This window comes from Triticum aestivum, chromosome 4B, assembly GCF_018294505.1.
Source record: "Triticum aestivum cultivar Chinese Spring chromosome 4B, IWGSC CS RefSeq v2.1, whole genome shotgun sequence".
NCBI lineage: Eukaryota > Viridiplantae > Streptophyta > Magnoliopsida > Poales > Poaceae > Triticum > Triticum aestivum.
In genome coordinates this window covers 552,629,202-552,655,387 of record NC_057804.1, presented here as the reverse complement: position 1 = coordinate 552,655,387, position 26,186 = coordinate 552,629,202, and the positions used below count along the sequence as shown (strand labels likewise).

General features: G+C 48.5%; 1 pseudogene; it reads right to left on the bottom strand.

Moving 5' to 3' along the window:
* Nucleotides 1-13,693: 13,693 nt before the first annotated feature.
* LOC123090207 (uncharacterized) lies at nt 13,694-22,042 on the bottom strand (annotated as a pseudogene).
* Nucleotides 22,043-26,186: the final 4,144 nt, after the last annotated feature.

Here is a 26,186-nt window from a genome sequence, read left to right as displayed (position 1 = left end):
TCTTCATAGTCCAATAGTCCGGCATAAGCATATAGTCCGGCTATCCGAGGACCCCTTAATCCAGGACTCCCTCACCGGCCATGTAGCGTTCAATATCACAGCTCATATTCGAAGCATGCCCGTGGTTTCTATTACCCGGCTTAAGGAGAGGTGACAAGTTGCCCATACATGATGATATCAAGTACTTGGAAGTTTTGGCTTCTAAAAGTTTTGGGGTTATCACCTTTACTGCACAAGTATCAGAAATCGACAGTATGATTCAATATCACAGGTATGATATTGTTATTATAATAATGTCTAAATTAGGTTTCAACCAGACCTATCTATAATTGTTTTAAAACATCAATGGTTATATGTGAACTATTATGACCCGCCCTGCGGTAAACCGCCAAAGGCTCTTGTGATCTACTTGTGTGAAGGATAATTCAAAAATTTCATCTGCACTAGTCAACATCATGATAAGTCTAAAAGGATAATTATCAAGTGGCCGCTTAACAGCGTTAAGCACAACATAAATGTGCACGATGGCACAGCAGAGCAAAGTTATTGCTACCCTATTACATGACTCAAAATAGTCAAAATGATTAACTATTTTTCAGAAGATGACAAATATGAACCGCCCAGCCGATCAATCTTCTTGGCTCTGATGGCCTGACGCTTCCGGGTCATCCCTCTCCGCTTCTTCGTCCTGTTCTACTTCCTAGAAGGTTGGTGATGACCAGTCAATGCCATTCAAAGCTTGGAATTCAGCTTCATCATCAATAAGCTCGGACGGGTCAACTTCAGGAGCAAAATTGTCCTTACGGATTAGGGGTATTAGATCCTTCACTTTTTAAGACGGCGTTGGCATCTTCTGATTTTCCAAGTCATAAGCCAGCTGATATTTGGTAAGGTTTGTCTCATTGGCAATCAGACTGACCAGGGGACGTATGATCTTCACGCAGGCGGCAAAGTGTTTCTTGTCAAAAGGGGTGTCGTCTTCCTTAAAGCTTGGATACCCAACAGATATATCGGTCGGGTCTAGCTTCGGTAACCATGCTTTGGCCCAGCTTAAAGCAGTCACAGCTCTGGCTCTTGCACATGATCGCTTCATCTCACTAAACCTTTTAGGCAGAATGGAAAGTTTCCTCAACACATCAACCAAGGGAGTGGGGGCTTGGTTAGATGGCGAAATTGTGGCCAACGCGCATTGAGACCCAGTATAAAGCTGCTCCACTAGTGTGTAAACCGCCTTCAGCTTCACAAGCATATCTTGGTTGAGATTGGTGCTCCTGGGGCCTGCATAATAATCATGGATGGATTAAAGGCGGTTCATATAATCCAGGAAGATATTCAAATTTGACAATCATAAGGTGACTTACCAAAGATAGCCGAAACCATCTGAGGCACATGGCGTTTTAAGCCGGAAAGTTCAGTGGTCACCTCCTCAAGAGCCGCCTCTGCCTTTTCAGCCCATTGTGTCAAGGCAATCTTCTCTTCAGCACAGGCGCTTTTTTCAACTTCAAAGCCGGTCTTAAGTTTTTCTGCTTCAGTCACGCTGAAATTCGAACTTTGAGTTCGCCTTTCGGGTCTCAGTTTCTTGCAGCTCTAGACGAGTCTTCAAGTCAGACACCTCTGATTGAAGTTGAGCAGTGGTGGTCTATACATACACCGGATCAAAATCATAATTCAAATTTCGCTAAAAACATGAAGTCCCAAGCCTTTTGCAAGCAACAACACTTGGTACTTGGGGGCTAATGTCTGCCGAAAACTTTATTCATGCAACGGCTTACGTGAATAAGTCCCAAGCACTTTGTGAGCAAGAGTACTTGGCACTTGGGGGCTAATGCATATTACTTGCTTTTGATACAAACGGCCGCAGTTAGCTCATGAGAATTGCACAAGTAAAGCATTGAATTATAAAACAATGATGCAAATGACCAGCTCATTCATACTGATTAAACCGGCCCTAGTGGGCTGCGGATTCCGTGTTAGTCATTACAGATCTATTTTAAACTGCATGCTTTAAGCCGGATTTTGAAGAAGTCTGATAAAGGGTATTGTTTATGCTCATGATTACTCTAAGTATACAGCATATTCATCATAAACAGTAGACTTGGGGGCTGGCAGGAGGTGCATAACTTAATAATGGAGGATCTCATACCTCAAATTTTTGGTGCATCTGCTTCACCATGTCAACTTCAAGTTCACGGCTGTTGTGTACTTGACTGAGAAAGCTGGAATATATTTCAACAATGCTTAGTTGAGAGTAATTGGCGACATCAAATCTCACTTTGCGCTGTTCAAGGTATTCTTCCTTGGCAGAATGCTTGGCCAGGGCAGTGGGTCTTCCCGGCTCTCTAAAGCCACTGTTGGTAATCACAACATCGTCATTATGTGTGTTGGCTGGCTTAACGAGGATTGATGCTTCAAGGTTCAAAGGGTCATCACTAGCTTGATCAAGGAGGCTCAGAAGTTACTAGTGGAATGTCAAGAACCGGCTCCGATGATTGAGGAACGGAGACCAAGAAGATCTCAGGTGCTGGGGTTTGTTGCTCTGGCTTATTGACTTTCGGGTCTGCAGCGGGCTCAGTCACCTTTTCCTTCTTGCTAGGCTTGGCTTTTCCACTGCGTAAGTCATGAGAGGTCAGTATAAGTATAAAGAATCATAATGAGCAAATGATAAGTAGTTGTTATTACCCGGGCGCGGTCTTGAAAGCCGGCAGATGAGATTGAGATGAGTCGCGGGAGGAGGAACGAGATGTTTCCTGATAATTTGAGTCGGAAGAATTAAGTGGTTGGCGGATGAGACCCGCCAAAGGATAAAAAGAGTTTAAATTGGGGGTGACCTTGTTTCGATGCTTCTTCAGAGTGTTCAGTAAGCCGGAGGACAATTCTTCATCCCTGCTAGTCCGGGTCTATCGCCGGCTCTTATGTTGTTGTTGCTTCAAAAGAAAGTGAGGATCCAGATGAGCTAAGGGGTGTGAAAAGCTTACTTTCCGGGTTACTCTTCGAAATTTCTATCTTGGCAAGGGCTCGGAGTCAGAGGAAATGATAGTTACCTCTTCTTCGATTGCTTGACTGGTCCTCGTGTCGTCCTAATGATAATCAGTGTCAATAAGATGGTTGAAGAAGGAGCCAAGAGAGTCAAGGGCTACCTCCGACTCAGAGCTGTCGTCCAGTTCAAGCATATCGGAAGCATTGGGCTTCTTTCCCTTCTTCTTAGTGGTTCTCGTGGCGGCTTTCTTGGCCTTCCTAGCCCTTTTGGCAGCTTCATGATCATATTCCTTCTTCCAGAAGTCATCAGCGGCCTATCAAAGTCGTCAAAGTTGAGTTAAAACAAAATATTAAGGATGAAGGTAAAATAAGTAATTTGGCAGCTTACTTCTAGTGCCTGGTTAGATTTGCAGAAAGGGCTTAGGCCCACCTTGCTGCAGTCTAACGGGCTTTGATGCAGAAGAGACTTCGTCATCTCGTTGATGGCGTCATCAGTTAAATCCTTGGAACTATGGTGCACTGGATCCTTTTTGCTACCCGTGTAGGTGCACATTAAGCTGGTGCGGCGACTCAAGGGAATGATCCGCCATGCAACCTAGCATCGAACTAAGTCAATGCCAGTTAAGCCGTTTCCCAACAGATCCTTAACCTTGGCAATGGTAGGGGCCAACTTTTTGCGTTCAACAGCTGTCATCTTGTGAGGAAGAGGATGATTTGATTCAAGACGTAGGGTACGAAAGCAGGGCAGTCTGTTCTCATCAGCCGGAGAGGTATCCTTGCAATAGAACCATATCTGATTCCAATCCTTGGGATGACTCAACAGGCGCGCATAATGGAAAATAGCATCTCCCCGTCGCTAGATTGAGATCCCACCAAGTTCCAAGTTGGGTCCATTTGAGTACTTGTTCTAGTGGTTCAAATAAAAGTACTCTCTGAATAGCTCCACATTGGGCTCCTCTTGAAGATACACCTTACAGAAAACTTGGAAATTGCATATATTTGACACGGAATTCGGTCCAATGTCTTGAAGATGAAGATTAAAAAAGTGCAGAACATCCTGGAAGAATTTTGATCCGGGTGGTGAGAAGCCCTGGTTCATGTGATCAGTAAAGACAATGACTTCATCATCTTTTGGTTGAGGTTTCTCTTCGTCTGGTTTGGGGGCGCGATAATGCATGACAGTCTTCTTTGGTAGATAGCCGGTTTTCACAAAGTCCTGGAGTATGTTCTCAGTAACAATGGAGGGAACCCAGTTCCAGGAAGTGGCTGTCTTTTGGACCGTTGCAAAGAAGCCTAAAAAAGAAAAGAACAAGTTTTCCGGTTTAAATTAAGCCGGAGGAAGAGCATTCTAACACCTATTCAGACTGGCGGCTTAAAAAGTCGCCTAATGGTATATGACTAGCCGCAGCGAGTTATGTAAGCCGCCATGAACAAGTTAAAAATCTATTAAAAGGTGAAGCTTGCTAAAGTTTTAAATCTAGTTACAGTCGGTGGTGTAAGCCGCCATGACCAGGTGGATCTATCAGGAAGCAAATTTTTGCTAAGTACTATATAAACAGGTTTCAAATATTACAACTATTATTCTGGATCGGTGGCAGTTCAGAAAAAGAAAATAAATAAAAACCTAAAAGCAGAACAAGGGAGTTCATAGGTTCTGAGGAGATCTTGTTTCAAGGAAAAAGGGGCCGCTGGTATTGAAAGCAGGGGCAAAACTACTACCGCGCAAGTTATATGCTATTTCTAGATCAAAGGATGCTAGGGGTTGAAGATGAACTACGAACAAAGACGAAGAACACGAAGAACTACTGAAACCCTAATGCGATCTGGAACATGGAAGGAGGAAATCTTACAGAAGCAGAGGAACTACGGAGAAGTGCTGCTGTTCTCTGGTCCGTTCAGGTTGATGCAGCAGTCAAGGACAAGGAGGACGGAGTGCTTCGCGGTGGCGGTGGAGCTCGAGTGACAGGAGAGTCATGTGAGGAGGAAGACCAAGGAAGAATGAGAAGAGGCAGTTTGACCCTATTTATAAGGAGAAGGCTAATAAGTGGGCGTGAAAAACAAGGAGGCCAAAACATGATTATCCAGTTGCTTGGGCGCCTCGATTCTTGGGACAACTATTAAAGCTAAAGATACATTGATATATATTGTATATTGTGTGAATTAATGACAGGTGACGTCATGGCGGGTTATCACAAGTCCAGGAGATGACATCATGGCGGGTTATGAATTCTCGCGCAAGTGAAGAAGGGAGGATTTTTTTTAAGTGTTGAAGATTGAAATGAACCAGTTCAAATCAACCTGGGGCCTAATGTTGGGGATATAACTATTAGGTATGACCCGCCCAGGAGGCCGGGTTATACCTATAGTGATTTCATGATATGAAGCCCACGAGGATATTGAAGATGGCGGTTCACAAACAAAGGCCCAAGGCCCAAGGCGACTTAAGGCCTGTAGGAGTAAACCGCCATACATGTAAGACTTGTATTGTAATGCATGTTTAGATAGTCACCAAGCCAGACACGTTGTCTATGAGCCGGCCGGGACTCCGTGAGCCGCTGGGCGTCAACCTGTGTATATAAAGGGACGACTCGGCGGCGGTTCAGGGCAAGAAAGAACAGATCGAAAGCTAGGTCAAGAGGATTCGTTCCCTGGTAATCGAGACATAAGCAATACCACCTCAAACTGGATTAGGCCTTTACCTTCACCGCAAGGGGCCGAACTAGTATAAACTCATGTGTCCTTTGTCCTGTTTAACCCCTTTAAGCTAACCTAGTTGCGATGGCTCCACGGCTAAGTCCTTTCGCTAGGACATCTGCCGTGACTATTCCACGACACTGCATATGCTCAATCAGGCCCAACTGGGACAAGTATGCAAAGTGGCAAAAAATGGTGCACGTAACCAAACACGCCCTTAATATCGCAGCAGCCCAACCTACCCGCCAGCTAGATGTGTGTATTTTCAAAACAGTCCACCAGGCACATGACGTGCATGCATAACCATGTGTAGCCGAGAGTGAACCAACCTATGGTTGGATGGTTAGAGGGACTGTGGTATCCCCAGCCCACCAGGGTTCAAATCCTGGTGCTCGCATTTATTCCTAGATTATTTCAGGATTTCCGGCGATACGCATTCAGTGGGAGGAGATGTTCCCGTCGATGACGAGGTGCCTACAGTGACTTCGTAAATTTTAGGATGATATGCCGGCTCAGTATTTCGGAGGTGCTCATAGGGGTAGGGTGTGCATGTGTGCGTTCATAGGGGTGAGTGTATACTCATGTATATGAGCGCTTGTGTATGTACTATGTTCAAAAAAGACCATGTGTAGCCGAGGCCCATGTACAAAGGTAGCACCCCAGCCCATGGCACCACTATATGTCAACTTAACAGCCACCATATACCTGCGAGAAAAAGTAGCAGCACACATTGCATCGCAATATTTCACGGCACATCTATCGGCTAGTTCGGCCACCAAAACGCCTCTCTCCACATATGATCTATATAGAGATATTTTAGAGTGTAGATCTATATAGACACATTTTATAGTGTAGATGGGCGTTGCTATGTGTCAGTTGCTTTCTAAAAGATCAGGTCACCTTCTACCATTGCAAACATGTCGTGTCTGTAACATGAAGTTTTTTTGCAACATAGATCAAGTTGCAGATTATTTTTGCAACAGATGTCTGCAACTTTTATGCAACAAATGTATGCAGCTTTTATGCAACAGAAGTCTTGTTAGGTCTTGTTTTTTCAACAAACAAAGGTCTTATTGGAATTTAATATTTTGTAGCAGAGGTCTGATATAGTTTTCTTTGGTAACAAACACCTTGTTATAGAAACTTGTTGTAGCTGTGTGACGGTGGACGCAGCGGTCTATGGTGGACACAGATGTCGGTGCTCCACCGGGACGGCAGACACAGATGTCGGTGCTTCACGAAGATCTGCATGCCACCATGCAGGTGCTTGCTTAGTTGGCAGGCTGGACGCTATGCTGGAACGGCTGTGAGCTGGCGAAACCTTGTGGGGTGCGGGCCTGGCTATGGCCCCGCAATTGTCCCCGGCAAGGGTCTTGCCGGGGGCCTCGCAGTCGTCCCCGGCAAGGACCTTGCCGGGGGTCTTTGTCTTCTGGCCTCCACGTAGCCCTGCAGGCTGACAGTCTTCACAAAAGATCTGCATGTTACTACACTCGCGCCCCCGAGTCTTGGCCTTGACGTTGTCGATGGTGTTAGAGCTCTTAGCCTCAAGGGGGGTGGCCTTGCTGGTGCTTCGCAAGTCTCCCGGGCAAGGCTCTCGCTGGGCTACCTAGGCCGCCCTGGCAAGGGTGTTGCCAGGGGAGGTCTAGCTAGTCTTCTACTCTTTATTCACTAGCTTGAATGCTTGTCCTAGTAGTCTTGTATTTTGTCTTCTACTGCCCTACCAAGACTTGTTGCAGGTGTGGCTACGACTGCCCGTGCACAAGTAAGTGGTACCGAAAAGCCCTTACTTTGGTACACCAACAGGAGCCCCCGGGCTTGGGCCACACATAAGCCGAAGCATCATTGGCCCAGGCCCAAAATAGTGCGCGGGCACGCGTGGTAGAGGTTAAACGTTGTAGTCTTCCTGTCAGTTGCGCTTCCCCATGATCCGCATTGAGTGTGTGACGTGGGGGTCGTGCGTGGAACGACCGCAGCACGCCTGCGACGCCTCATGTTGAGCAGTAAAGAGGCGGCCCGTACCTTCCCCATAAAAAGAGGAATCCGCAGGGACGCTGCTCATTTACCCTTCTTGCCTTTTCCATTCTAGGAACCGCCAATCCCCTCTTCTTCCTCAAGTCCAATCCAGAGCTCTAGCCTATGCTCGCCGCCGCCGCGCTTCCATTGCTCTTGATCCCTCGCCCCCTCTCGGCCGCCATGGCGCCCAAGGAAAGGAAAGGCAAGGGTGTGCCCAAGGCCACCGAGGGGAAGGATGTACCGGAAAACAAACTGGTGAAGCTGCAGAAGAAACACGCCATCTTCACCTCGACGATCGATGCGCTCACGCTTAGGGACCAATTCCAGTGCCTGTGGGGGCGAGAGACGATGAGGCATCCCGCCACGCACATCATCCGTGCTTCGTTCGTCGAGCCTGGCCCAGATAAATATCCTTTCTTCATCGATTACTTCTACTGCGGGCTCTACCCCCCTTTCTCAGATTTCTTCAACCACATCATGCACACCTATGGCTTCTACCTTCTGGATTTCACGCCGAACGTCGTGGCGTGCATGGCCCTCTTCGCCTACCTTTGCAAGGGATTTGCGGGGGTACATCCCAACACGGTGCTCTTCCGCCATTACTTTGTCCCTCGCATCCAGCCAGGGAATGCCACCTCTGGCTGCATCACTTGGATCCCATGGGCTTTGAGAAAGAGCACGTACCCGGAGGGGTCCCAAAAGGAGAAGTGGGAAGAATGGCGGGGCCGGTGGTGCTGAATCATGGAGAAGGAGCCGCGACCATTCTTTCAGGTCTGTCAGAAACCGCCGACCCACGGCAAGCATTGGGGCGACTTTAACATTATGACGAGAAGCTTACGATCGCTACCACAAGAATCCAACGCCTCAAATCATCCGGGCTCACGCTTGAGATGGTTGGGGCCGACTTCATCCGCTGCCACATCGCTCCTCTACACAACAAGGGGAGGCCGTCCTGGGACTTCAAGAATGCGGCAGACATCATGAGGCTTCGCCCCGGCCTGAATTACAACTTCACGGTAATGCAACATGCATCTCTCTGCCAAAAGCTTTTTTAGCTCAAGATTGACAAGGCCGGCAAGGCCGAGAAGACCGGCAAGGCTGACAAGACCAGCAAGGTCGACAATCCGTTCAGGTTGCCGGCAGGGGTGGTCCCATTGAGCAACAACTCTTGCCTGACCTCCATCATCGCCATGATGCCGGTGTTCAACGCCCATGGCCTGGACCCGACCTGGGATGAGCCAGAAGCGGTGCTGGTGCAGGGATTCTTCAACAACTTGTCAGAGAAGTACATTCGCAGCGAGCCGCTGCTCATTCAACCCACCACTGACGAAGAGGTGGCGTACATCGCCACCGGGGCGGAGCAGGCATCACTTGCCGAGGAGGCCGGCAGCCTTGGCACCGTGGAGGACGAGGACGAGGAGGCCGACGAGGAGAAAGAGAGTCTGTCGGGGCGCACGACGGAGCCGGCGTCGGGGTTCCCCTTGCTGAAGAGGCGACCGAGGAGACATCTGAGGTGGATGAGCCTTCAGCCCCAAAGATGAAGCGTATCCTGCAGCGGGCCAGCTTCGACGAGCCAGTCCGGCCGGCAAGGCCATGCAGCGGCAAGAGGCCCAGGCACAACCCGTGCGTCAGAAGAGGCGCGCGACCGCGGTAGCAGCGAGGGAAGCTGCGGCAGCGAAGAAAGATGTGGTCGCTGCCTCCTCCTCGGCTAAGCGGCCCAGGACTCCATCTCCTCCTCCTCCCTTCGCGGACACCGTCTCGGCAGCCGACTTTGACCTTGGGTCCTTTAGCCCGAAGAGGAAAAGGAGGCCAGCCAGGGAAGATGAGTAAGCATCTTGCCTCCTTATCCATTCCTTGATCCTTCATTCTAGTTATGTTATCTTGACCCGATCTTGTCTTCACAGTGATACGAAGACGCTAGCTCAGAGGATGGTGAAGAGAGCCAAGGTCTCGACGGGCGACGATCCCCCGGCAAGCACTTCATGTGCGCCGGGGATGATCATAATCAGCCCAGACACTAGCCCTCAACACAGCCCCCATTCCAGCCCCCAGCGTGAGTCTATTACCCATTTCCCACTAGCGGGCATCGGCATGTGCAGCTTCAGCGCTTACCTTGCCGGGTTTGCAGGAGGATAGCGGCGACAGGAGGAGCCGCTGAGGGCCACCCCCGACACGCCGCCTCCGTCGACAACGCCACCCAGAGGAGGGTCCCCAGCAAGGGCATCCACCGACGAGCCCACGCGCATGAAGGAAGGAATGGCGAGCACAGGCGCCGACAGCTCTACCCCGACAACGAGTGTTGCCGGGGAGGGAACCACTCCTCCTCACCCTGTCATAGGTAAGCCACCTGCCTCTTGTCTCCTTCCGTCTTTGCCATGCGATTTTCTTTCTTTTTATTTCTATTTCTCTGTTCTGAGCTTTGACTTTGGTTCTGCCTCATTCTCCTTTTTGGTTTCCAAACCCTCTCTCGACGGACCAGACGGATGTCGACGCTATCATTGAGGAGACCGCCAAGGATGCCTAAGATGAGGCCGCCAAAACGCAGCCGAGGAGGCCGCCAAGGCTGTTGCCGAGGAGGCCACCAAGGAGTCTGCCAGGGAGGCCGGCAAGGAAACCGGTGACCGTAATGACGGCGACTTTGCTGCAGGAGCGCCTAGTGTTGCGCCGGCTCCGGAGCCCTCAACTGTCAGGGAGAAGGCGGTCAATGACCAACCCTCATCCTCTACAACCCCCACCTCAAGCAAGTACTTGAAGGTGGGCGACGATCTGTTCGTCAGCATCCCAGGGAGGGCAAGCATCAGAGTGCCAACCGGAGGGGAGGTGTTTGACGATGAGGTCCTCACCGCTGCCGGGCTCCAAGTTGTCGGTGAGCCAAGCGCCAACAATAGCGGTTCCAAAGAAGACCAGCTCCTCCAGGCCATGAGCACCAAATTCCAGAAGCTTAAGGCGCTCTACCGCACCCGTAAGGATGAAGCAGACTCCAGGATGGCGGCCGTGAACAAGGCGGAAGCAGATTTCCAAGAGCTTGTCGCTCAAATGCAAACCTGGTTCACCGAGGCCCAACAAGATCTGAAGGTCACCCAGGATCAGCTAAGCGAGCGCTAGCAAGAGCTCCTCCTGAAGCAGGCTGACATCAAGAAGGCCCAAGAGGTGACTACTACGCAGGCCGACAAGGATGAAGCTGACCAGAGGCAACGCGAAGTTCTGCTTGACGCCCAAGAAGAAGACCTGGTTGCCCGTGAAGGGGCACTTGCCGCCAAGATTCGCGGCAAGGACGAAGAGGTTGAAAAGCTTGTCGCGCAGCGGACCCAGGAGCTGAAGCAGGAGCGCAAAAACACACTTGATGCTCTGGCCCTGGACCATGCCGGCAAGCTGAAGGAGGCCGTTGACGGTGCTAAGACCGCAGAGGTCGCCAAGAACGAGCTGGCCGGCAAGGTGGAGAAGCTGGAGCTGGAGCTGGAGGAGCCGAAGAAGGAGATCTTGACGCTGAAGAACAATAGGGACATGACTGTCCACACCTTGGCGGATTTGCAGGTCACCATCTCTGACAAGACTAAGCTGCTCTCTAAGGCCAACGATTCCATCGCCGATCTGAAGCTGAAGCTGGACACCTTGGAGGGCACACTCACGGAGACTAGGGCCCGTGAAAAGGCTCTGGTCAAGGACCTCGCGGATGAGAAACAGTTGCTGCACAGTGCCACCGCCACCCACAACGACTTTGTGGACGGCATGAAGCTCTGGTCCAACCGCCTTATTGATGTTGCGGAGAGGCTCACCATGCAGCTGTCTGTCATGGGAATGCTGAACTTCAGGTTCTCCCAGGAAGTGAATGTGAGCCAAAGCGCCAGGCTAACCCTGTTCTTTGAGGGCGTCCTCGACGCCCTGGTGCTGCCCCACTCCAACCGAGTGACTCATCTGGCCAACGAGGCCCGGAAGCTTTGTCGGGGCACCCTTCTCAAGGTGCTCACCAAGGTGGCATACTGGAATCCCAGCGTCGACTTCGCCAATGCGCTTGAGAGCTTGCCAGAGGATGCGGACCTCAAGGCGCTCAAAGAGCGTGTCGAGCCCATCATCAGCTGCGTTGATGGGGTCAAGAGGTTGGAAGGCCAGCATCGGGACTAGCCACTCCATTTCTCATTGCCGCTGCGAATCCGTACCCAAGACGATTTCATCTCAAGTTAGAAATGCGACAACTATTGATGTAATATAACTTGCTGTGCTTTGAACTAAACACATGTTATCTTCCTGTTTGATCTCCTCTTGTATGTACTATACCTTACGCTTAGTTGGATAGGCTTGCTGGTGCGCGCACCCTTGCCGCGAGCGCTTTGAGAACGGATCCTTAGCAGCCTGCCGGGGGTGTCATTGCCGGCAAGACACCTTGCCATTCTTAGTGCAGCCACTTGAGCTGTTGAGCGGACTCGAAACAAAACAAGGGCGCTACCAATTGTGGCAGGGTTCCTTCCCGTGCATGTTTTCCATACAAGAACTGAAACCATTCGAGGAAAATAACCTTACAAAAGGAAACCACTCAAGGTTTGGCGTGACTTAGCTTTTTGTTGCCACGCGGATCGTTGTCGCGGCTGTAGACGATACCGCTCGCCTGGCTACTGGTACCAGAATGATGTGGATGGTCTTGATCTCCACCGCCACCAGCGTCTGCTCCGTCGGCCGTTTGCGCCGGCACAGGCACACTGGCTCCAGACGAACCGATCGCCATGATCGTCTTCTTCTTCGGAGCCATGGTGATGAAGAAAGTGACACACTAACTAGTAGACCAGATTTTTACAACTTATGCCCCCTACCTGGCGCGCCAAAGATGTCAGGGGAAATGGCACCTATGGAATCACGAGGATCCCTTCTACGGTTGGCGGTGAGAGAGTTGCACAAAGAGCAAGTCTGGTGATCAGAGTGAGGGTTTTTTACCTAGGTTCGGTCCGCTGAGGAGCGTAAAACCCTAGTCGTGCTTTGGGTGTATATTTAGTGTTCTTGAGCTCTTAAACTAGCTGCTATGCATGCCCAGTCCAAAAAATCTGAATCCTTCTCCAGTACGCCTCGGGCCTCCTTTTATATGTCAAAGGGGTCGCCACAGCGGCACACATGAGGTGTAAAGTAGCTACAGTGTACAAGCTTATCGCTGACATCGTAGGACAAACGCATTGAATGCGCTGGTTATGTGCCCTCCAACTTTATCGGGGACGGTAATAGAACCTGGCCCGTCCGTCGCCGCCTCACCCCGTCTTGACATGCGTCCAGGCTGACGAGGCATGCAGTGCTAGGCTGGCTGGCTGGCCGCTGTGCTGGCGCAGTGGCAGGGCCTTCACGAAGATCTGCATGCCACCACGCAGGTGCTTGCTTAGTTGGCAAGCTGGTCGCTGCTCTGGAACGGCTGTGAGGTGGCGAAACCTTGTCGGGTGCAGGCCTGGCTGTGGCCCCGCAATTGTCCCCGGCAAGGCCTCGCATTCGTCCCCGGCAAGGGCCTTGCCGGGGATCTTTGTCTTCTGGCCTCCACGTAGCCCTACAGGCTGTCAGTCTTCACAAAGATCTGCATGTTACTACGCTTGCGGCCACGAGTCTTGGCCTTGACGTTGTCGATGGTGTCAGAGCTCTTAGCCTCAAGGGGGGTGGCCTTGCTGGTGCTTCGCAGGTCGCCCTGGCAAGGCTCTCGCCGGGGCTACATAGGCCGCCCCGGCAAGGGTGTTGCCAGGGGAGGTCTAGCTAGTCTTCTGCTCTTTATTCACTAGCTTGAATGCTTGTCCTGGTAGTCTTATATTTTCTCTTCTACTGCCCTGCCAAATCTTGCCGCAGGTGTGGCTACGACTGCCCGTGCACAAGTAAGTGGTACCGAAAAGCCCATACTTTGATACATCGGCAGGGAGCTTGGGAGGAGCAGGTGATGGCTGCTCTCATGAGGATCCAGATGCAGATCCCGCAACAGATTAGGTGTTGCGGTGGGGAAGATTGCAACAACCACTCCATTGCAAGAACTAGTTTAGGTAATACGTTGCTTTTAGCCAATTGCAAGAACTAGTTTAGGTAATACGTTGCTTCTAGCCATCTGATTAAAATCTGGTCCTACGGTCACCAGGACGGCGACGCATACGTGGTTATCCGTCGGGTGATCCTAATCATTTCACATGGTCTTGTATTTAGGAGACAAACATGTACGAGTATTTATTCACTTATATCCGACCGACATGACGAGGAACACGGGGGGAGTCGGGCCCCGGGCGGCAAGTGAACGGCATCCCAATGTAACTAGAGAACTTTGGCCTCTGGATTCGTTGCACCATCCGATCCTTGTCGTTCCCGAGGACGAACTTACGGGAACCCCCGGCAGGGTGCAGAATGTCCCAGCTGCCAGGACAGAACGCGCAGCTCTTCCTGTGCCGGCCAAGCGGCTCCTCTGCATGCATGCATGTCATCAAACACTAGAGAATCATCACCAAAAACTAAACGAGCCAGTTGATCAGACAGGAACTAGCAAGACGCAGAGAGACGGCGATCGATGCGTACCGATGATGACGCAGACTTCAACGGCGGCATTGCCGTGCTTGTAGCGCACCTCGGCGAAGAAGCGCTTGACCCTGCTGCTCTTGCGGCTGCGGGCCCAGAAGTTGACGTGGGCCCACAGCTGCTCCTTGAAGGTCGCCGTTGATGCCATCAGGGGCTTCACGGCGTCGTACTCGTCGCCCTGCAGAAATCATACTCCCTTCATTCGGAATTACTTGTCTCGGAAATGAATGTATCTAGAATTAAAATACATCTAGATACATTCATTTCTATGACAAGTAATTTCGAACGGAGAGAGTACATGCCAATGTCATCATGTCACCAAGGAAGCACGCAGAAGGATCGCTGGCTGTGAACTTGTGGTGAAATGATGAAGAGAGAACTGCGTGTTTGCTTGATTACCGGGTGCCTGGCGTTGTAGTGGTGGCGGACGTGACGCATGATGGCGGTGTCGCGCCTTCTGCATCATCAAATGCAACTGGAGTAACTTGTCTGAATTTGTAGACGGTTGATTACCGGGTGCCGATGCAAATAATGAAGAGAACTGCATGCGGTCGTTTAATCATACCACTTATCTGAATTTTTGTACATCTAAATGACAGTCGTCATAGCGACAGTTTGTAAACTCTAAACATTGAACATTGAACATAACTGAATTTTTGAACACTGAAATTATGATACTATCCTGCCTGAAATTTTTAACATTGTGTTGTCTGAATTTCTTCGGTCTTACATAGACTGAATTTAACTAATTTTTGTAGTAGATGTTGACGATTGACTAGTCTGCATTTGCAGTTATAGTTAGTAAATCTATTTAGCAATTTCAGAAAAACTTGGCAACCTTTGCACTCTCATTTACAGAAATTAAGTACATTGCCAATTGCTAATGAATTTTGATCTTTGATGGTTTATTTACCATGGAGTTCACCAAAACGGGTTTGCCCCTTAAATGCAAGCTTGGGGATCATAAGAGTGATTGGATGTGACTCACTTGGTTGCATGAGAATGCTATGTATAGAATATTTAACTTCCCCTTAGGCCTTGTACAATGCTAGATGCTTAGGGAGGTGCTTAGAAAAATAAATCGGGTTCTTCTGAAGCATCGGTGCCAATTTCTAGAGCAGAGACGCCTAATTAAGCGTCTACCCTGCACAAATAAGCACCGATGCTTAAGAAAAAACAGGTTTATTTCTTTAAGCACCTTGCATTCTACAAGGCCTTAGGACATCCTCGATTGGTATATGACAAAAAATATACACTACAAGGCTTTTTTTTCCTAAGGTTTCTATCAATTTTATTCCAATCGATTGTCATAGAATAAGCCGTCATTCTAACACGGGGCAACCAATGAAAATCCGTATGAACTCTATGCTGAAGAGTAAACATCAACTAAGGTTGGTCATAGTGGGGAGTAACATAGACTAGTAACATGCATATGTTACTTGTCTATGTTATTACCTTCATAATGGGTAGTAACATATGGATGATAACATGCAAGCCTTTATTAATTAAGCTATAGACTCATTTTACCTCGGGGTGTTATGTTACAGTAACATATTATGTTACCACAAGCATCTCTCTCCTCGTTAATTCCATGCCACATAAGTAAAATTATTTTGGAATATGTTATGTTACTATCTAAGTTACTTCCACTATGACCAGCCTAACAGAGACAACCTTTTGTTTGCTCTAAATAGATCGCATAATCAATTTCACCTACAGTCCCCAACACACTTTAGCATCGCACCTTTTATTAAGCTAATTGTTGCTCAATCATACCCTTCTGTTAGCTCTAAATATAAACTTGTTTCGTTGACCTTAAAAATATGGAAACCGGATCCTCTAACATTAAGAAGGAAAGTTAGAGAAGGTACAATATCCTAATTTTCCTTCTTTCAATCCATATGATTATGGCTAAAACGACTTAAATTAATTTATAAATTGATGATCTACTGTGGACATTTATAGTAATTACATACAAACAAATTGATGGTGAAATAAAATTAATTTTAAACTATTTACATCTATAGTAAATACTAACAATAAACAACATGCTACTAGCAATCCCTAACTTTCCTTCTTCATTTTATACTAGACTAACATTGTAGCACGGTGACTTTACTTCTCAGTGTTAGAGGATCCGATTCCAAAAATACGAAGTGTTGAGGCGGGCGGGACATACCTGTTAGCACATGAACACGTCGACGTGTACCCTCGATGCCGGTGATGCACCGCAGCTCACGTCGAAGGAGACCCGCCGGAAGCGCGGTACACAAGACAATCCGGCGGGCTCTTTTGTAGACCCGAAACCCCACACGCCCGGGAGGGACCCCGTCAGGGCGCGCGGCGGCTATGGGCTGCCCTAGGTCGACCTGATCGCCCCTAGGGCCTCGAGGTTCGCCACCCCGCAACAAGAAGAACACATGAAGAATGAGGAAGAAGAAGAACTAGGGTTAAGGAGAAAAAATAAAAGATAAAAAAGTGGTAGATGATTTGTTCGATTGTGTTTTGTTCAATCGGTCGTCACCCCTTAGGTATATAAGAGGCGGTTGGACTTCCCGTGCAAGAAAAAGGCTTAGATTCACGTCCAAAACCCTAGTCAAATTTGGATTGATTTTGTCTGAACTTTCCAAAACTGTCCAGTTTAAATTGGCTGCACCTTGTGGGTCTTTTTTGTGGTGGTAAATAGCTTTGGATCGAAACGAGTCCAAAAGCAATCTTGACTGTTTCGCACTTTAATGTTGAACGTGTTTTGGTCAGAGGTCATCTTGAGAGTCAAATTGCTTGCGTAAAACAGGCTATTATTCGCGCTACCCATCAGACAGGGTGTGGTGGGGCGTGACATTTTTTGCCTCGTGACAGGGTTGTATTTGAATGGCTCTAACTTTTGCATATGAACTTGGATTGGGGCATTTTCTATATCAAAATGAGCGTTTCAACGAGACGCACAACTTTCGCGTTGAATCTTTTTCCATCAGAGGCCATCTTGGTGGCGTACTCAGCCGAATATTGTTCTAAATACAAAATCTCAGTACTTCAAACACAATTCCGGCATTAGAAATGAGATCAGATGGCTATGGCCCAAATATCAAAATTTCTCCTGTTGACGATATGGAACTTTCTCACTTCGATCACTTTTCTATTTGAGGCCTTCTTAATTACGTTTTTGATCATGCCATAATCTGGTGTCAACACATGCCCCCCTGTTTTTCGGCAAAACTTGTGTGCCGAAAAATAACTTGCGCGAAGTTTGTTCTAAGCACGATGTCAACACTCCATCGGCCATTTTTTACGTGCTTTGGACGATAAGTATATATCAGCCATTTAGATTAGCAACAAAAGTGAAGCTAATTGAACATATAATGATTTGGTAACACCCTTTCATGATGTAAGAAATTATATTGAATCCATGGATTAAAATAAGCCCATTGAGGATAACCAATCATACTTGATGAAGAATTTGATGGCATAGGCGTTAATGGCATAGTTGAAGAATATGGATAATGTGTAGACTGAATATGTTGAAACCTTCGGCTTGGTCCTTCATAGTTTTGACCCTTTTCCTTCTTCACCTTCATCGCACTTCTTGTAATGGAAGCTTGCACATAATTATTTTTTTGAGTACTTCCTTTGAGAACCCATGCCATGTTCCTTTCTTGAAGTTCTTGTGCACTAAGCTTTTGTAACTCCTTCTTTTGCAAATACGATCAGCCGAGTGAGCACCTCGACTGTGATTTTGTTTCAACCAATGGCAACTCTTTTTGGGCCTTGTGCAGCCTTAACTTCTTTTTTCAGATTTGACACTCTGATTTTTATCAATCGATTGCTTCACTTCTTTGCCTTTTGTAGCCAATGTCAATACTTTAATTGGCTCTTTGTTATTTGAGATCAAATCTGAAGTAGCACACTTACAATCATCTCTTTTCAGGTGGTAAACTTGCTTTACCACCTCTTTCTTCTTCTTGAGCTCTGGACTGATTCCTTATGATTGAAACGGTCTTTGACGCGTGATTCTTCAAATGTTGAGCTTTTTGGAGCTGTATAGTATTGGTGAGATGGTCTATAATAAGATGGAGAATGTGCCCTTGTATCATACTTGTCCCATGATGAATATGGATCTATATGAGCATAGGGAGGCATCCACGGCATTGGCATTGGCGGCCCAAAATAAGGATATGGATATGTTGCATTAAAATTCTCACTTTGCCAATACCAATCCTCATATTTGTGCCTTGGGGGTGATCTTGGTTTCTTTGCATGATTTAGCCGATAAGCATTCTTCTCTTCACCCTTCTTTTGATATTTATCCAATAGTTCAGCGAAGGTGATTTTTGATCTCTTACATTTACATTTATTTCGACCTTTGTTTTCTTTTGATTTGCTTTCATCGATCATCGGTTTTGCTTGCTGTCCCCTAGTCCTTGGCGTCTTCATTCTAGCTTCGATGAAATTTTCGCCCTCAAGATTATGTTCATTGTGCTCTTCAACAACTTCATTACTTGAAAGATTGATCCCATCACCTGCAATTTTTACCTTCTCTTCAAATGGACCGGCTTGAAGTAGCCGATGCAAAAACTTTCTACCATCGGGACCAATCGTAATAGACTAGTCATCTCTTAGTGTCTCAACAAAATTCAATCGTCCTTTATCAATGGTCGAGTTAACTATTTGACGAAACATTTTGCAATCCTTAAAATTATGCTTGGACGAATCATGCAACTTACAATACATCCGTCCCTGGACGATGGCTCACACATGGTGATCAAGATTTCTAATATAATTATTTCTCAACAACAAATCAAATATTTGATCACACATGTTTGAATTGAAGGTAAACTTTTTATTCTCTAGTCGATCTTGCTGCGAGAACGGCTTTGGAGTTAAGCAAACGAATAGTTTAGATTTTACATTACCCCATTCGGCTATGCATTGTGTTTTGCACTCTATCTCCGATGACTTTGAAAAGGTAATTATACTATCATCGGTTTCCTCAACAGAGTATAACATTGGCTTTAAATTTCTGAAATCAAAGTAGTTAGAACATACATGTCTCTATTGAGCACATGCGTAAGCCAAGTATGAAGCAAGCAAAGATACCAAATTAGATATGAACTTTAAATAAAGCAACGAGAAAAGCTTTGGTTGCAGTAATAAGTCACTATTGGTCTTTTTAAATGGTACAATATATTGACCGATATGCTTTGTGACAATTTTATTGCTAACAAGTAAATGTTCCTTCATCATTGGTCTTTCAAAATTACTTATAAGATCTTTTCTAATAGATGTATCAACATTAAAGTTGCGACCAAATCTGAAAATAAGTAAATCACTTACTAGACATACCTCTTTGAATATGCTGGGAGAGCATGACAATGGTGTAATTTGAATGATACTTTGTTCCGCTTTCAGTTGGCTCCCCAACGCCTTGGCATCCTCTTTTTCTTCAATAGATTCGGCAGATATAATATTTGATTCAGCTTCTTCAATAACCGAATTTGCTTTCTTACCCGAATCAATACTTTTATCTTTTTGAATTTTAGGCCTCTCGCTCTTGTCTAATTTTAGCCGACATCTCAGCTTCGCGAGCTTTAAACTTGTTCATCTCAATTTCCATCCACTCCTCATGAGATTTCCCCCCAATACTTTGAGACTCTTCCGACAATGAGGTGCCAAAAACTTTGCAATTGTTTAGGGGGTACACTGTGTGTTTTAACACTGGGCGAATGCATCATTTGCACAACTCTAGCTTATACAGAAGCAAAATCATAAGGCTTTCCGTCTTCTATTAGTTCCTGTCGAATGGAGTTGCACAAATCCCAAGAAAATGTAAACTTGTTCTCAATTACCCAGTCTGGATATGGTTGCCCCCAATGCTTTTAGACTCTTTCGGCAATGAGATGCTACCAAAATTTCGTAATTGTGCAGGGGGAACATGATATGCCACGGTAGTAGGTGAAGGCATTTGTGCTCCTGTAGAAGTTTGACTTATTCGGCCATGACCATGAAGGTACGGAGCCGAATTATGGGCATCAACAGTTGCGTATGGTGCCAAAAAATTAGTAGCATGAGGTGTAGCATATGATGTTTGAGGGTAATTGACCGAATAACTAGTAGTAGCCTGGCCAATTCCCCTATCCATCGGCACGTCTCGATTAACATACTGCAAGTTATTTGCCGATGAATAAAAAGTTGGAACACTTTGTTGTATACAATTGGAAATTCCTATGTGAGGTGTTTCAACTTGATTAACCGAACTCATCATGTTTTTCATCGGCATATGAATTTCTGGGGTTGCCGATGCATGGGAGTTGGAATACATATGATGCATGTTGCTAAAATTTTATGAGGTAGAAGCATGAAGATTTTTTTGTTGCATCGGCTCTTGCACATAATTAGATGCATGATTGATAAAGCTAGGGCTAGCCGATACATTATGCTCATTAGATGATCTAGCAACAACATATGCATTATTTGCATCTACATATGTGAATTGAGTGTTCATATTATCTTTATAGATTGCAAACCCTAGATGACGATCTCTTCGTAGCAAGAACGGGCCGGAGACCGTTCAAAGCTTCATCCCTAGTGGAGTTGCCAAAAAATGTGTTGGCACATGAACACGTCGCCGTGTACCCTTGACGCTGGTGGTGATGCACCATAACTCACGTCGAAGGAGACCCGCCGGAAGCACGGTACGCAAGACAATCCGACAGGCTCTTTTGTAGACCCAAAACCCCACACGCCCGGGAGGGACTCCGTCAGGGCGCGCGGCGGCTATGGGCTACCCTAGGTCGACCTGATCGCCCCTAGGGCCTCAAGGTTCGCCGCCCTGCAACAAGAAGAACAGACGAAGAACGAGGAAGAAGAAGAACTAGGGTTAAGGAGAAAAGATAAAAGATAAAAAGTGGTAGATGATTTGTTCGATTGTGTGTTGTTCAATCGACAATCACCCCTTAGGTATATAAGAGGCAGCTGGACTTCCCGTGCAAGAAAAAAAGGCTTGGATTCACGTCCAAAACCCTAGTCAAATTCGGATTGGTTTTGTCTGAAGTTTTCAAAACTGTTCGGTTTAAACTGGCTGCACCTTGCGGGTCTTTTTTGTGGTGGTAAACAGCCTCGGATGGAAATGAGTCCAAAAGTAATCTTGATCGTTTCGACGAGACATACAACTTTAATGTTGAACATTTTTTGATCAGAAGTCATCTTGAGGGTCAAATTGCTTGCGCAAGAGATGCTATTATTCTTGCTACCCATCAGACAGAGTGTCTGGTGGGGCGCGTCATTTTTTGCCTCCTGATAGGGCTGTATTTGAATGGCTCTAACTTCTGCATATGAACTTGGATTGGCGTGATTTTTATATCATAATCAACCGTTTCGACGAGACGCACAACTTTAGTGTTGAAACGTTTTCCATCAAAGGCCATCTTGGAGGAGTAATCAGCCGAATATTGTTCTGAATACAAAATCTCAGTACTTCGAACACAACTTCTGCCTTAGAGATGAGATCGGATGGCTATGACCCAAATATCAAAGTTTCTTCTTTTGATGATATGGAACTTTCTTGCATTCATCATTTTTCCATTTGAAGCCTTCTTAATTACATTTTTTACCATGCCAAAATCTGATGTCAACAATACCCTTCCGTGGGCCCAAAATCGTCCCACAAACACAAAGGTGAAGGAGGACACTTCCTGTTCCGTCACCTCGGGAGGCGATCATGCTCGCGCAGGTGGCCCTACAGTCGCCCCTGCTCCTCGCTGGACAGCTGCGGCAACAGCTCCTCCAGCGACGGCGCCGTGAACGGCTCAAACTCCCGCATAAGCGAAGCCGGCGCAGATTCTTCCATCGTGGATTTGGTTTGGCGATCGCAATGCACCCCCGACTGAAGGTCGCTGATCTGTAGAAGCCGAGCAGACGTTGAGGCCGGGGGAGGGCGGAGGGCGGCGCGCGTGCGTCGGGGGAGAGGCTAGGCGTTGGAACAGGACGTTCGTTCGTTTGTTGTTTCGTGTTGGCCTTTTATCATTTTTTTCTTGAGGGCGCGGCCGTGATACGCTCGGTCGGTCTCAGGCCCACGGCGCCAACGTGGGCCTTAACGGTGGCCCAACACATCCACCCACCGGACAGGACCAAACGCCAAAACAATTTATGGCGTCGGACGGGGCAGACAGAGCACGGCTGCACGGGACGCGGATCCTGTCTCTTCTGCCCCCGTTCGCCCAAGATACGTACGGCCGCTCATCCTGTGCCCTCCCCGATTTCCATGGATCCGGCGTCCACCAGCCAGCCTGCAGCCACAACGATGATCGAAATATATTTAATCCGGCATGCACAAACCAGGGGACTCTGTCAGTGGGAGTGAAGTCCTGCTTGCTAGCTGCTGCTGCCAATTCACTCGCTTCAAATTTCAAAAGCACAAATTCGAACACCCGGCCGGTTGAAGTCGTGAGCTCCATTACTCTGCAGCAGTATGCTACTGTGCAAAATATTGTCGTCAGCGATGCGCCCATGAAACGGGACGGACGGGAAATAAATGAAACAAAACACGATTAAGTTCGATCCCGGCAGGCCGGCCAACACGCTTGTGCGTGGGAGGCGGCAACGGCATGGCGGGATCGATCGATCTGGTCGGCCAGATCCTCCAATCCAATCCAATCTACTCAATCAGCGACTTATTATTGAACATATGGTACAATGCTGATCACATCACATGCATGCACAGCTTGGCCTGTTAGACTGTATATACGTAGCCTCTGTAAATTTGTATTGTAACATTGTATTGTACTCTTTGGGTACCTCTATATAATGAGATAGCCACACCCGAAGTTAGGGGTGTCGAGCAGTTCCCAAATCATATGTTTCACATGGTATCAGTTTAGGTTACGATGTCTTCCGCTGCTCCCGCCGCCGCCGCCGTCGCGCCGGTTCTAGCCCCTACGTCGCCGTTCCTCGCCTCCCGGCCTCTCGCGGTGGCCTATGGGGCCCCGCCGCCGCCTGGGTCCCCGATCGGATCTCATCCGCATGGCGCAGCCCCGGGTGACCTAGCCTCGACCGCGGCCGAGGTTGCTGCGCCGCCGTCCTATGGCGCCGCTGCACCACCACCGTATGGCGTCACCTCCCTGATGCCCTACGGCGTCGCCGCGCCCTCGCCCTACGGCCATCACCAGTACGGCGCCTCCCTGATAGCCCCTGGTGCTCCGCCGCTGCCGCCCTCTTCGTGGCCGGCGTATGGTGCGCCGCCTCCTCATCAACCTCATGCGGCGCCGCCGAGCCACTCCTACGGGCCGCCGCTGTCGCAACCGTCATACTCATCGCCTCCTCTGCAACCCTACGCGCCTTACCCAACACCGCATGGGGGTGCAGCCTCCTATCCAGGGGGTACGGCTGCCTCGCTGCAGCCGCCCTACGGGGCTGCGGCCACTTCACAGCAGCAGCCGCACGGGGCCGCGGTCGTCTCGCCCTATGGGGCTCTTACCGCGCCGGACTACGGCGCCTCTGCCGCTGGTCCTCCCAAGTTCTACGCACCGTATTCGGTGCCTGCTGCTCATGCCGACCATGTCGCCGGGCCGTCGCCGTTCTACTTTTCACATCTGCTACCAGTGAAGCTTGCGCCGGATAATTACTTGTCCTGGCGTGCTCAGGTGTTGCCTCTCCTGCGGAGCCGCTACTTGGAGGGATATGTTGACGGATCCATCCCGTGTCCGCCCTCCCACCACCCGGCATACCACATCTGGGTGGCTCAGGATCAGGCCATCCTCTCCGCCATCCAGTCCTCGCTCACCCCGAGCGTCTCGTCACTGGTCATCTTCGCCGCTACATCCCGGGAGGCGTGGGCGGCGCTTCACACTAGTTTTGCCTCTCAGTCTCAGGCGCGTGCTCACTCTATACGCACTGAGCTGGGTGAGACGAAGCTTGGCGACCTCAGCATCACCGACTACTTCAACAAGATGCGGGGTCTCGCCGACACGTTGGCCTCAGTTGGCCAGTCGCTGCAGGATGAGGAGTTTACCACCTTCGTGCTGAATGGACTTGATGATGATTATGACAATCTCATCGAGAATGTTCATGGTCGCGATGACCCGCTTCCACCTCGTGAGCTCTATGCCCGTCTGCTTGGCCGTGAGCAGCGCATTAAGGCGCGCCGAGCCTCCCCCAGTTTCGCCTCCGCCAATGCCGCCACTCGCGGCAAGCCTCAGCGGTCCTCATCTTCAGGAGGCAGACCGGCGCTGCCTTCATCACCAGCCTCGCGGGGCAGCGCTCCGACCATCACAGGTGGTAACCGGCCGGTGGCGTGTTGCTCTTCTTGTGGTGCCCAACAGGCCTGCCAGTTGTGTGTCCTGGAGCGCCACATTGCCTCTCGCTGCCATTGTCGCTACAAGCAAGACTTTCTGGGCCTCGACAACAACGGCAAAGGGAACGACAAGCAGACCGCCACTATCGTGACGAGTCATGATCATGGTCGTACTCCGTCCTACTCCGTTGATCCTGCATGGTACATGGACACTGGAGCTACCAACCACCTCACCGGTGAGATGGGTAAGCTCTCTACTCAGGAGCCATATCGCGGTCATGATCAGGTGCGCACCGCCAGTGGAGCAGGTATGCGCATCTCCCATGTTGGTTAGGCCTCTCTTCTTGCACACAATTTTCGCACATTGAATCTCTCTAATGTCCTTCGTGTTCCTTCTGCTATGCGTAGTTTGTTGTCCATTCCTCAACTTACTCGTGATAATAATGTCCTTACTGAGTTTCACCCTTTTCGTTTCTTTATCAAGGATCGGGACACGAGGGCCGTTCTGCTTAGTGGTCGTCTTCGCCATGGCCTGTATGCACTTGATGCGCCGCGCCCACCTTCCATGTCGTCTTCTCCTCAGGTGTTCAGTGGTGTTCGTGTGTCGCCTACACACTGGCATGCGCGCCTTGGTCAGCCGGAGGTTCCCATAGTTCAACATGTTTTGCATCGTCATGATCTACCAGTTGTGTCCAATAAAACTGCTGAAACTATTTGTGATGCCTGTCAGCAGGGCAAGAGTCATCAACTTGCTTTTTCAGAGTCTAGTCGTGTTGTGAAACATCCTCTTGAGCTTGTGTTTTCTGATGTATGGGGTCATGCCCAGACATCCGTTAGCGGTCACAATTATTATGTCAGTTTCATTGATGCTTACAGCCGTTTTACTTGGTTATATCTTATTAAACGTAAGTCTGATGTGTTCGATGTCTTTATTCAGTTTCAAGCACATGTTGAGCGTCTTCTTAAGCAGAAAATCATCCATGTCCAATCCGACTGGGGGGGGGGGCGAATACCACAACCTCAACTCGTTTTTTAACAAACTTGGGATTTCGCACCGCGTGTCATGTCCTCATACACATCAGTAGAATGGTACTGCCGAGCGTAAGCATCGCCACCTTGTTGAAACTGGTCTAACTTTGCTTGCTCATGCCTCCGTCCCGTTTCGGTTCTGGAGTGATGCTTTCTCCACCGCTTGTTTTCTCATAAACAGGCTCCCCTCGAGACTTCTGAAAATGCAAACCCCTCTTGAGCTTCTGCTTAATGAGATTCCAGACTACACTTTTTTCAAAGTGTTCGGTTGTGCATGTTGGCCTCACTTACGTCCATACAACAAACGCAAGCTCGAGTTTCGGTCTAAGAAGTGTGTTTTTCTCGGGTATAGTTCTCTTCACAAAGGGTACAAGTGCTTGCATGTTCCTACCAACCGCGTTTACATCTCTCGTGACGTGGTGTTTGATGAAAATGTTTTCCCTTTTCGTGCACTTCCGACTAACCTTACCACTTCTACACCAGCGGTACCTGTGTCCACACCTACGCCTGATCAATTTGTGGATGTTGCATATGCCCCTGCGTTGCTTCCTAATCATGCTGCAGGTATTGGACGGGGTGCCCGGCTCGAGCTACTTGATGATCAGGACACCGATGAGCTTCCTGGTCGGGACGTGCATGCACCATGCATGACGGGCGGCACCCGCCAACCCGT